Source organism: Trachypithecus francoisi, unplaced genomic scaffold (genome assembly GCF_009764315.1).
Source record: "Trachypithecus francoisi isolate TF-2019V2 unplaced genomic scaffold, Tfra_2.0 Lachesis_group3, whole genome shotgun sequence".
NCBI classification, from domain to species: Eukaryota; Metazoa; Chordata; class Mammalia; order Primates; family Cercopithecidae; genus Trachypithecus; species Trachypithecus francoisi.
The window spans coordinates 33,842,803-33,855,943 of NW_022681468.1; the positions used below are offsets into that span (position 1 = coordinate 33,842,803).

General features: G+C 42.2%; 1 protein-coding gene across 20 annotated transcripts in view; it reads left to right on the top strand.

Moving 5' to 3' along the window:
• Positions 1 to 13,141, top strand: part of NUMB (NUMB endocytic adaptor protein) — a 191,942-nt gene that overhangs the window by 6,895 nt on the left and 171,906 nt on the right. The gene's annotated exons all lie outside the window — the stretch shown is intronic.

A 13,141-nucleotide genomic window follows, 5' to 3' on the forward strand; every position in this document is an offset into this window, starting at 1 on the left:
CTAGGGCCGGACCCACGCGGGTCAGGGCAGGAAATCCCTTGGGACGTCCAGCTGCTCCGGTCTGGGGCGCTGACCGGCGGCCAGTGTGAGGAGAGTAGGTATCTGAGGAAACGGAAGCGGCCAGGGTCCCAGAGAAGGGGGTGACCTGTAACGACCTGCTCCGAGGGCGGGGTGTCTCGGGAATACCCAGGACGGCTTGGGTGTCAGGGAGAAGGGGAACCCGGGAAGCCCGGCCGCGGCCCGTGTGGAGAGAGCGGGGTGGGGGGTGGGGGGCAGGGGAACTGGGAGTGGCCCCGGTCCGAGGGAGGTAGGAAGGCCGAGGTGGCCGGGGTCCCGGGTGACAGGGAGCAGACTTGCTCCAAGTAGGGGCGTCTGAGGAAACGCTCGGAGGGGGTTGGGGACCGTCGTGAGAAAAGCGGCTGTCCAAGGGAGGGGGCTCCTGGGGAGATGAGGAGCAGCGGGTCTTCGGAGGGTCGGACGTATAGAGATCTTGCACCGCTTGGGGGAGGAACCGAAGCGCCCTGCGCCCCCATAGCTGAACTGGGATGAGAGACACAACTGGCCTGGCCGCTCCTGGGTCTGAGGATCCCTAGGGGACCAGGAAAGAAGTCCTGGAGGAGTGGCTCGGGTTTGAGACCGGGGTGAAGAGCCAGCAGGGAAGTGGAAGTTCCCTCGGTTGGAGAGGAGTCATGCAAAATGGGACGGAGATGGGCGGAGGTGGGGGAGAATCCCTATAGGAGGGAGTAGTAGATAAGGTAGAGAAAGAAAGTTGCCCGAGAGAGTAATGGTTTCGTGGAACTGGCTAGGACAGCAGATATATGAGAAATTAACAGTGGAGCCATATAGGTTCACAGGTCTTCAGAAATAGAAGAAACTTCAGTTTCATAATTAATACCAAGATGACATCTAGGACCAAAGAAAAACTCCTAAAAGCAAGGTTAAGTGACTTGTTTTAGAAAAGAAATTTGTTTTAGGACGATGGCAGTAATATTAGGAAATAGGTTCATTGACAGGGTGGGGAATATGAGAGGGAAAAGGGGAAGAATAGCTGAACTAAAGGAGTAGAAGTAGATACTTGATCAGAAAGAGGATAGGCATACACGGCTAAATTGAAAAGGAGTTTGAGTTCTCGTTCCACCACTTAGCTAAGTTTTCTGTGCAGTTTCCTCATCAGAATACTAACAGTAATAGTTCCTACGTTATAAGGTTTTTTTTTTTTTTTTCTTGTCAGTATTTGTAGAGCTTTTGGGATGGTGAGTGGCACATAGTAGCGTGTACTGGATTGTTAAATAGAAGATAAAGACCTGATTTCTTCAATGGGGTGGTTCCCAGATATTAGCTTACATCAAAATCATCTGGAGGGCTTGGTAAAATGTAGATTGCTTGGCCCCACCTGGGGGTTTCAGTAGGTCTGGGGTGGGGCCCAATAATTTATATTTATCTCAAATGATGATCACGTTGGTCAGAGGACCACATTTTAAGAACTACTTACTTTAATGAAACCGGTAATAATGGTAACAACTTTAAAATACCTGCCCATCCTGCTAAAGGGACAGGTAGAGGCAAATTGCCCAAAAGATCCTATTATAAAGGATACCCATTTTTAAGCCTGTGTTTTTCAAATTGTGGATTGTGATTTATTAGTAATTTATAAAATTAATGTTAGTTTTTACCAGCATTGAAAATAAAATGTAGAACAGAATAAACTGACATTGCATTTGGTAAGGAAAAGTATTGTTTTGGGAAACTTTTCTCCTACATGTATGTACTAAGTCACAATGCAAAGTGTATTTCTTTTTTTGAGTTCCTGGCCAAAGGATAAAATATATTTCTCAGAGTTAAAAAAGTCTGAAAGCTGGGTGCGGTGGCTCACGCCTGTAATCCCAGCACTTTGGGAGGCCAAGGCGAGTGGATCACTTGAGGTCAGGAGTTCAAGATCAGCCTGACCAACATGGTGAGACTCCCGTCTTTAATAAAAACACAAAATTAGCCGAGCATGGTGGCGCATGCCTGTGATCCCAGCTACTTGGAAGGCTGAGACTGGAGAATTGCTTGAACCCCAGAGGCGGAGGTTGCAGTGAGCTGAGATCACACGATTGCACTCAGTCTGGGCAACAAGAGTGAAACTCTTGTATTACATTCCATTAAATTTCTTCAGTTTCTGATTTGGTTCCTCCTGTGTTTGTCTTGTCACATATTGTGTTATGCCTCTGATTCTGGAACTTTTTTGGATATTGAGAATCTTTGGCATGAGAACTTAAGGGAATTTGAGGCAGAGAAATTGAATGGTGTGTCTCAGATGTGGTCCGCTTTTGTTTCACTTGTGCCCTCTTGTTCACCCTTTCTTTTTTTATCACTGTACTGTAAAGCATTGTTTGTAAAAACCTGAGTATACACAGACATATTGACAGTAAACAACACTGAAATGGACTGGCTTGAGAAAATGTCATGTATAGAAAATAAGCAAAAACGAAGAAACATTGCGAAAAAGAAAAATGAAAAGATATTTCCTTTTTAGAGAGTAAAAATATTAAGTATTTCTTGTCCTTACACTAATATAAAACATATACAGATATTTTTAAAGGAACTAGATATACAATTTCTAGGTCTTTGTAGAGAAAAGCAATAGTAATAATATGTGACAGCAAAATGCACCTGGGATAGAGGCTTAACTACAAAGTAAATCATTTATTAAGCGGGAGCTTTTGTTTTGATGGTTTTCTCCCTTGAGAATAAACTGGATGTGGTACATGTTGTAAATTTGTTTGAGGAACCCAAATGTAATTTGCAATGTGTTTTTAAAAAGAATATATGTTTTATCTATATTTGGTTTGATTTTTCTTCCATTGAAAGCTAGATGGTTTATATTTAGGAGTTGATTAGATCTGTTTTTATGGCTGTTAAGAACAGAGGAAGCAGTATTGAAAACTGAAAGAGATCCTTGCAGCTTTCTTTAAAATCTTTAATCCAGGGGATTATGTAACCCCTTCATTAATGTTTTATGAAATTGTGAAGAAACTGTTGGTATAGCTTTCAATCAGGATTTTTTGGATTTTTTTTTTCTCTCTCAAAAATCAGTTTTACTTCAGATTATATTTCTTTAAAATTTTTATTTTCATTTGGAAGACTGCAAGGCATATAACCATTGCATGTGTGAGTTCTAAAGCAGATGCAGTCTTTTCACAAAATAAATTTACTACTTTTTTTCTGTGACATAAGTTTCAAGAAGGAAAGCTTTTCATTTCTTGCATTGAGTTCAGTGGATTATTCCTACCACTAGAGTTGTTGTTTAAGTCATGGTACATTTATATAGATCATTCAGTTCTACACCAAATGATGGAAGAATGAGAAATCCAAATTGAGTGTATGACAAATAGAAAAGTTCATTCTTCGTAATTGAGAACATTGGGCCGTTTGATTACCTGGTTTTAATAGGTGGACTTATTATTCATCTGATTATACTTATCTAGGAATAGCTTTGATTACGCAAATAATTTTACAGTGGGATTTGGTTATCTGTAGTTGAATAAATGGTGGGCTTTAAATCCCAAAGAAACTGTGTGCTCCTAACTATGCTATTTAGTGAGACTCAGTTTCACATATTGAAGTTTTATTTAGGTAAGTGATTTTAAAAAGTGAAAGTTCAAGTAACACTCTTTAATTAAGTTTATTTTCTATTTCAGAGAAGTCTTGTCTTTTTTTTTTTTTTGAGACGGAATCTGGCTCTGTCGCCCAGGCTGGAGTGCAATGGCCGGATCTCAGCTCACTGCAAACTCCGCCTCCCAGGTTCACGCCATTCTCCTGCCTCAGCCTCCCGAGTAGCTGGAATTACAGGCGCCCGCCACCTCGCCCGGCTAGTTTTTTGTATTTTTTAGTAGAGACGGGGTTTCACCGTGTTAGCCAGAATGGTCTCGATCTCCTGACCTCGTGATCCACCTGTCTCGGCCTCCCAAAGTGCTGGGATTACAGGCTTGAGCCACCGCGCCCGGCCGAGAAGTCTTGTCTTATTTTATAAGTCTCTGATCTACTTTTCTGCTTCCTGCTCTCCAACTCGCTGTACAATAAATTCTAATAGAAATGTGGGTAACTGAAAATCTAGTTCTGTAAAAGTATAAAACCTGTATATGTAGTTTTTTAGTTTGCTTCAAAACTTCCTAAACTAATTATCTTTAAAAAAGTATTTTATATAATAGAGTACTTGAAAAGCTACATTTTATTTTGGACTTGCCAAAACACATCTATTGTGTGTAACAGGTTTTGATTTCTAGAGAATAGATCTTGAATTCTGCAGATTTCTGAACTCTGATTTTTTTCCCTTTTTAAAAAAAAAACAAACCCAACTTTTAGTTTAGATCCTGAGAGTATATATGCAGGTAGGTTATATGGCTATATTGTGTGATGCTGAGGTTTGGGGTATGATTGGTCCTGTCACCCAGGTAGTAAGCATAGTACCTAATAGTTCTTCAACCCTTCCCCCTCTCCCTTTCTCCCTCCCTCCTTTTATGTTTTCTTTTCTTTTTTTTTTTTTTTTGAGACGGAATCTCGCTCTGTCGCCCAGGCTGGAGTGCAGTGGCTGGATCTCAGCTCACTGCAAGCTCCGCCTCCCGGGTTTATGCCATTCTCCTGCCTCAGCCTCCCGGGTAGCTGGGACTACAGGCGCCCGCCACCTTGCCCGGCTAGTTTTTTGTATTTTTTTTAGTAGAGACGGGGTTTCACCGTGTTAGCCAGGATGGTCTTGATCTCCTGACCTCGTGATCCGCCGTCTCGGCCTCCCAAAGTGCTGGGATTACAGGCTTGAGCCACTGCGCCCAGCCTCCTTTTATGTTTTCTTGATAGGGCTGGGGAGAAATAAAACAATATACCCCTTAAATTAAAAAGAAATTTTGCTATCTTATTTTTTAAATCTTGACATTATAGTACATCCTTTAGTGGCAAAGAAAATTTGTTTAAGGGCCTGGGTGTGGCGGCTCATGCCTTTAATTCCAGCACTTTGGGAGGTCGAGGCAGACTGAACACGAGGTCAGGATATTGAAACCATCCTGGCTAACACAGTGAAACCCTATCTTTACTAAAAACACAAAAAATTAGCTGGGTGTGGTGGCACGCGACTGTAGTCCCAGCTACTTGGGAGGCTGAGGCAGGCGAATTGCTTGAACCTAGGAGGTGGAGGTTGCAGTGAGCCAAGATCACATCACTGCACTCCAGCCTGGGTGACAAAGTAAGATTGTCTTGGGAAAAAAAAACAAAAAAACCAGGAAAATTTGTTTTAGTAATGTAACATATTATAAATTTTATCATAACGTAGAAATACTATACAAGGCTTTAGGATGTATGTTCAGCTGCGACACACAGGTAATGATCAATAGGATATCATTAAATACTAGGTACAATATTGCCATATATTTTGGAGATTATAAAACATGCACTTTGAGGCTGGGCACGGTGACTCAGGCCTGTAATCCCAGCACTTTGAGAGGCTGAGGCGAGCAGATCACCTGAGGTCAGGAGTTTGAGACCAGCCTGACCAACATGGAGAAATCCTGTCTCTACTAAAAATACAAAATTAGCCGGGTGTGGTGGCGCATTCCTGTAATCCCAGCTACTCAAGAGGCTGAGGCAAGAGAATCACTTGAACCCAGGAGGTGGAGGTTGCAGTGAGCCGATATCATGCCATTGTACTCCAGCCTGGGCAACAAGAAACTCCATCTCAAACAAAACAAAACAAAACAAAAACCATAAAAAAATGCACTTGAAAGTCTTGGGGCAAAAGGAGGATTGAAATGAAGGGAGAATAAAGAGAATACTGAGGTGCTTAAGGGAGGAGTCTGGAGGATCTGCAGGAAGTGTATCTAGAGGAGTGAGTGGTTCTTGGCAGTTTTCCTGGAGTGACATATGTAAAGGAGGATGATTCTATTTGCAACATCCATGGACTTATTTTTCATTCTTTGCAGTTTCTGCTGCTTGTTATTACTCTTCCTTTGTTTTCTTCCCCTCAAGAAAGCATGTCAGAAGGCAAGTAAGTAGACTGAGAAGTGGTAGTCCTGGAGGATGAGAGCCTTGGAAGGACCGTGTGGATTTAGAAGAAGGCTCGTCTTATCTCTGCTTCTGCAGCTCTTGGGAGGTCCCCAGCAACCTTAACTAGTCCAACCTTTCCCACTTGTCCTCTCTAGTGGAGTATGGGATTAGGAAGAGACCCCTTAGTCATCTTAAATGGATTAACCAAGGAGTTGCTATATTAGTAATTAATGTTCAGTGACTTCCCCCTCTCTACCCACGAAAACCCTGTTTCTCCCCACTTGTTTGCTGATAAATTACATTCCTTTTTTTTTTTTGAGACAGTCTTGCTCTTTTGCCTAGGCGGGAGTGTGCAGTGGCATGGTCTCGGCTCACTGTAGCCTCAACATTCTGGGCTCAGGTGATCCTCCTGCCTCAGCCTCTCCAGTCGCTGGGACTACAGGCATGCCCAGTTCATTTTTTTTTTTTTTTTTTTGAGACAGAGTTTTGCTCTTGTTGCCCAGGCTGGAGTACAATGGTGTGATTTTGGCTCACTGCAGCCTCCACTTCCTGGGTTCAGGCGATTCTCCTGCCTTGTCCTCCTGAGTAGCTGGAATTACAGGTGTGTGCTACCACACCCTGCTAATTTTTGCATTTTTAGGAAAGACGGGGTTTCACCATTTTGGTCAGGCTGGTCTTGAACTCCTGGCCTCAGGTGATCCATCCACCCTGGCCTCCCAAAGTGCTGGGATTCCAGGTGTGAGCCACCACGCCTGGCCAATTTTGTTTTTGGGTCTTGTTAAACTCCTAAACTCAGGCAGTCCTCCCTAAGTGTTGGGATTACAGGCATGAGCTACCGTGCCCAGGCTATCTTACATTCTTTTAACCAAGATCAAAGTCTTCAATTATCTGACTAGGACAGCAAAATCTTAATTATGGTAACTTGATTATATTAAGGTGAATTATAGTTAATTTGGAACATTTCTAGTTTAATTAGGGAAGAAGAGGGAAAAACTGTAGAATACTGCTTAGCTCTGAATAAAGGCAAAGCTGGGGCAACCAGGGACACAGAAATCAGCTAAATTTGTAACTTAAGATTTGTAATTTAAGATTACCCTTGGTTACCTTTGACTTTGGAAAAGTAATAGTGATACTTTCGTCTAGTCACTTGTGCATATGTACATCTCAGGTACATTTCGATGTATCATGTAGATAATTTGTGAATATTTATTTACTTAATTTATTTTATTTAAAGATGCCCAGGCTGGAGTGCAGTGGCACGATCTCGGCTCATTGAAATCTCCGCCTCCTGGGTTCAAGCGATTGTCCTGCGTCAGGCTCCCGAGTAGCTGGGACTACAGGGGCATGCCACTATGCCTGGCTAATTTTTGTTGTGTGTGTGTGTTTTTTTTTTTTTTTTCAGATGGTGTCTCCCTCTATTGCCCAGGCTTGGAGTGCAGTGGCTCAATGTTGGCTCACTGCAACCTCCGTCTCATGGGTTCAAGCAATACTCCTGCTTCAGCCTCCTGAATAGCTGAGACTACAGGCATAGGCGCATGCCACCACACCTGGCTAGTTGTTTGTATTTTTAGTAAAGACAGAGTTTCACCATATTGGCCAGGCTGGTCTCGAACTCATGACTTCGTAATCCGCCTGTCTCAGCCTCCCAAAGGGTTGGTTTTTTTTTTTTTTTTTTTTTTTTGAGACGGAGTCCTGCTTTGTCGCCTGGGATGGAGTGCAGTGGTGCAATCTTGGCTTACTGCAACCTCCGTCTCCTGGGTTCAAGCAATTCTCCTGCCTCAGCCTCCTAAGTAGTTGGGATTATAGGTGCCAACCACCATGCCCAGCTAAGTTTTTTGTATTTTTAGTAAAGACAGAGTTTCACCATATTGGCCAGGCTGGTCTCGAACTCATGACTTCGTAATCCGCCTGTCTCAGCCTCCCAAAGGGTTGGTTTTTTTTTTTTTTTTTTTTTTTTTGAGACGGAGTCCTGCTTTGTCGCCTGGGATGGAGTGCAGTGGTGCAATCTTGGCTTACTGCAACCTCCGTCTCCTGGGTTCAAGCAATTCTCCTGCCTCAGCCTCCTAAGTAGTTGGGATTATAGGTGCCAACCACCATGCCCAGCTAAGTTTTTTGTATTTTTGGTAGAGATGGGGTTTCACCATGTTGCTCAGGCTGGTCTTGAACTCCTGCCCTCAAGTGATCCTCCTGCCTCGGCCTCCCAAAGTGCTGGAATTACAGGCGTAAGTCACTGTGTCTGGCTTATTTACTTAATTTCTTTTAATATAACCGACTTTGTTACAGATATTTTAGCTCCCAGTATCTTTTTTTTTTTATTTTTGAGCCGAAGTCTCGCTCTGTTGCCCAGGCTGGAGTGCTGTGGCAACATCTCGGCTCACTGCAACCTCTGCCTACTGGGTTCAAGCGATTCTCCTGCGTTATCTTTCCGAGTAGCTGGGATTATAGGCGTGTGCCACCACGCCCGGCTAATTTTTGCATTTTTAGTAGAAACAGGGTTTTGCCATGTTGGCCAGACTGGTCTCAAACTCTTGACCTCAAGTGATCCACCTGCCTTGGCCTCCCAAAGTGTTGGGATTACAGGCGTGAGCCACTGCGCCCAGCCTAGCTCCCAGTATTTTTTAATCAAGATAAAACTTTTTTTTTCCTCCAAACTAGTATCTCACAGAACCATAGAATAGCCTGATGATGACAGAAATATATTTGTAACTGCCATATTATGAAATTCAAGAAGCATCATTTGTGTCCAGAGGTAGCATGATAGAATGGACAAAATTCAAGTTTTATAATTGTGTGACCATGATTTTGAATCTTGACTTTATCGATAATTTACTAATTGAGCAATTTATTAAACTTCTTTTAGATTCAGTTTTGTCATCCATAAAATGGAGCTTATGCTATCTTCTGTATCAGGCTGATGGTGAGAATTAAATGAAAAGCATTTTGTATAGTGTAAAGCATTTTGCCCATACTGGGCACTCAACAAATTGTAATTGTTAATTATTAATAATTATAACATTAGATATAGACTTCTCTTTCTAGAATGGGCTAATATTCCAGATACTGTGATTGTATGCATTGTGGCAACTAGGAAAACCAGAGTTGACTTTAAAACATTAAATATATATTTTTTTTGAGATGGAGTCTCGCTCTGTTGCCCCGGCTGGAGTGCAGTGGCCGGATCTCAGCTCACTGCAAGCTCCGCCTCCCGGGTTTGCACCATTCTCCTGCTTCAGCCTCCCAAGTAGCTGGGACTACAGAAGCCCGCCACCTCGCCCGGCTAGTTTTTTGTATTTTTTAGTAGAGACGGGGTTTCACCATGTTAGCCAGGATGGTCTCGATCTCCTGACCTCGTGATCCGCCCGTCTCGGCCTCCCAAAGTGCTGGGATTACAGGCTTGAGCCACCGCGCCCGGCCAAAACATTAAATGTATTTTAAGGCTGGGCGCGGTGGCTCACATCTGTAATCCCAGCACTTTGGGAGGCCAAGGTGGGCGGATCACCTGAGGTCAGGAGTTCGAGACCAGCCTGGCCAACATTGCAAAACCCTGTGTTTACTAAAAATACACAAATTAGCTGCGAGTGGTGGTGCATGCCTGTAATCCCAGCTACTCGGGAGGCTGAGGCAGGAGAATTGCTTGAACTTGGAGGCAGAGGTTGCAGTGAGCCGAGCCACTGCACTCTAGCCTGGGCAACAGAGCGAGACTCTGTATCAAAAAACAAACAAACAAACACCAAAACATTACATGTATTTTAAACATTTACTACTTAAGTTTGTTTTTGTGGTTGGTTTATTTTGGTGGATTAGACTGAAACATGGGGTAAATGAAGCTAATATTTTGTTGTGTGGTCACAGGCTGTGTATCATATCATAGTCAGCCTTTATCTGTGGATTCTGCGTCCTTGGATTCAACCAGCTGTTGACAGAAAATATTTGGAAAGAAAACCCAATAAAAATAAAACAATAAAAATAATACAAATAAATACAGTATAAATATTTATATAGCTTTTACATTGTATTAGGTATTAATAAGTAATCTAGAGACGATTTAATGTATATGGGAGAATGTGCAGATTATATGCAAATACAGGTATCGGTGGGGGGATTAATTCCAAGACCCCAATATATCAAAATCCATAGATGCACAAGTCACTTATATGAGATGGTATAGTATTTACATATAACCTGCGCACATTCTCCTGTATACTTTGAATCATTTCTCTAGATTAATTATAATACTTAATATTAGGTTGGTGCAAAAAGTAATTGCAGCTTTTGCCATTAAAAGTAATGGCAAAAACACAATTACTTTTTGCACCAATCTAATATAATATAAACGTTATGTAAATAGTTATACTGTATTGTTAGGGTATAATGACAAGAAAGAAAAGTATGTACATGTTTATTACAGCCATCCATTTTTTTTTCCAAATATATTTGATGCAAGATTGGTTGAATCCTCCTGTGTGGGACCCACAGATACAGAGTGTGGACTGTACTATGCCATTATACATAACGAACTGGGATATCCGCAGATTTTGGTATCCATGGGGTCCTGGATCGAGTCCCCCTCGGATACCAAGATATGTGACTGTACCTGGTCCTCTTCCAAATACATGTGAGTTTGTGACAACAGTGGAAACCATTAATCCTACTACTAGGAAAAAAAAATTGAGCATTATGTTATTTACTGATTTTGTTACTAAAATCATTGCTTTTATTGAATTATTTTATTTACTGATATTGTTAATGATTTTAAATTAGTTCTAAATGCCAGTTAGAACCAGTTTATTTTTCCCTAGAGTTAATACATTTATCTTCACAATTCAAGTAGAAACAGTTTTTATCTCAGAATTTAAGCCCTGTATCTTCCTTAGCTAAGGATTTGGTCAAATGAAAGAAAAATCTGTATTCGTAGAAAGCTGTTAAAATTGGCCTGGTGTGGCGGCTCATGCTTTTAATCCCTGCACTTTGGGAGCCAAGGAGGGAGAATTGCTTGAGCCTAGGGATTTGATAAAAGCCTGGGCAACATAGTAAGACCCTATCTCTATTATAAATTAAAAATAAAAAAATAAAGCTGTTAAAAGCTATATTATTTCTTGTCTCTGATGAAAGGTGTACAATTTCCATCACATTCATGATGTAATGGACTTCAAATCTCATCAGTGAACATAATTTTGAATGATTATTTTGAAGAGTTGATTCATTCTTGTTTTTGAAAATTATTTAGTATTGGGGATATGAAGGAAAGATATTTCCTGTAGTAGCCAAGTCTTCCTTAACTCTTGCAAGGACAGCAGTCCCAAATACTATATTGAAAATATTAGAGGCCAGATATGGTGGCTCATGCCTGTAATCCCAGCACTTGGGAGGCCGAGGCAGGCGGATCACTTGAGCTCAGAGTTTGAGACCAGCCTGGCCAACATGGCAAAACCCAGTCTTTACTAAAAATACAAAAAAGTAGCTAGGTGTGGTGGTGCATGCCTGTTGTCCCAGCTACTGGGGCGGCTGAGGTGGGAGAATCACTTGAACCCGAGGATTGGGGGTAGGGTGGAGGGGGTTGCAGTGCCACTGCACTCCAGCCTGGGTGACTGAGCCAGACTCCGTCTCAAAAAAAAAAAAAAAAGAAAATATCGGCAAGAAAATGAACTGTAAATGTCCATTTACATGACTGGCCATTTGTAAAAATGTTAACGTGTTACATCAAATGTTGTTCTTTTTTTTTTGTAGAGATGAGGTCATTCTATGTTGCCTGGGTTTTTGTTTTTTTTTTTTTTTCCTTTTTAGTGATCCTCCTGCCTCAGTCCCCCAAAGTGCTGGGATTATAAGTGTCAGACACTGTGCTCAGCCTATTGTTCATTTCTTAATATCTTTCTGTAATACTCTAGACTAATTTTATATATATATATATTTATTTATTTTTTGAGATGGAATCTTGCACTGTCGCCTGGGCTGGAGTGCAATGGTGCGATCTCGGCTCACGGCAACCTCTGTCTCTCGGGTTCAAGTGACTCTCCTGCCTCAGCCGCCTGAGTAGCTGGGATTACAGGCACCTGCCACCACGCCCAGCTAATTTTTTGTATTTTTAGTAGAGACGGGGTTTCACTATGTTGGCCAGTCTGGTCTTGAGCTCCTGACCTCGTGATCTGCCCGTCTCAGCCCCCCAAAGTGCTGAGATTACAGGCACGAGCCACTGCGCCCGGCCTATTTTTTTTTTTTGAGATGGAGTCTCGCTCTGTTGCCAGGCTGGAGTGCAGTGGCACAATCTTGGCTCACTACAACCTCCGCCTCCTGGGTTCAAGCGATTCTCTTGCCTCAGCCTCCTGAGTAGCTGGGACTACAGGCATGCGCCACCACGCCTTACTAATCTTTTGTATTTTAGTACAGACTGGGTTTCACTGTGTTGGTCAGGATGGTCTTGATATTCTGACCTCATGATCTGCCACCTCAGCCTCCCAAAGTGCTGGGATTACACTGTACCTGGTCTTATTTTTATTTTTGAAAAAGTTATTTAGAAATAGAAATGGGGTCTCACTATGTTGCCCAGGCTGTTCTCCAACTCCTGGGCTCAAGTGATCCTTCTGCCTCAGCCTCCTAAAGTTAATTTTATGTTTATTTATTAATTTTTTTTTTTTTTTTTTTTAAGATGTGAGGTCTTGTTATGCTGCCAAGGCTACTCTTGAGCTCCTAGTGTCAAGTGATTCTCCTGCTTTGGCCTCCCAAAATGCTCTAGACTAATTTTAGAAACCGTGAAGTTTGGCATTTTGTCATGTTAAGGATTTTTTTAAAGTTATTTTGTAAGTCTGGTCATGGTGGCTAATGCCTGTAATCCCAGCATTCTGGAAGGCTGAGGCAGGTGGATCACTTGAGGTCAGGAGTTTGAGACCAGCCTGGCCAACATAGTGAAACTTCATCTCTACTAAAAATACAAAAATTAGCTGGGTGTGGTGGTGAGTGCTTATAGTCCCAGCTACTCCGGAGGCTGAGGTAGGAGAATCACTTGAACCTGGGAGGTGGAGGTTGCGGTGAGCTGAGATTATGCCACTGGACTCCAGTCTGGGCGACAGAGTGGGACTCCATCTCAAAAAAAAAAAGGAAAAGAAAAAGTTATTTTGCAATATTAAATTTC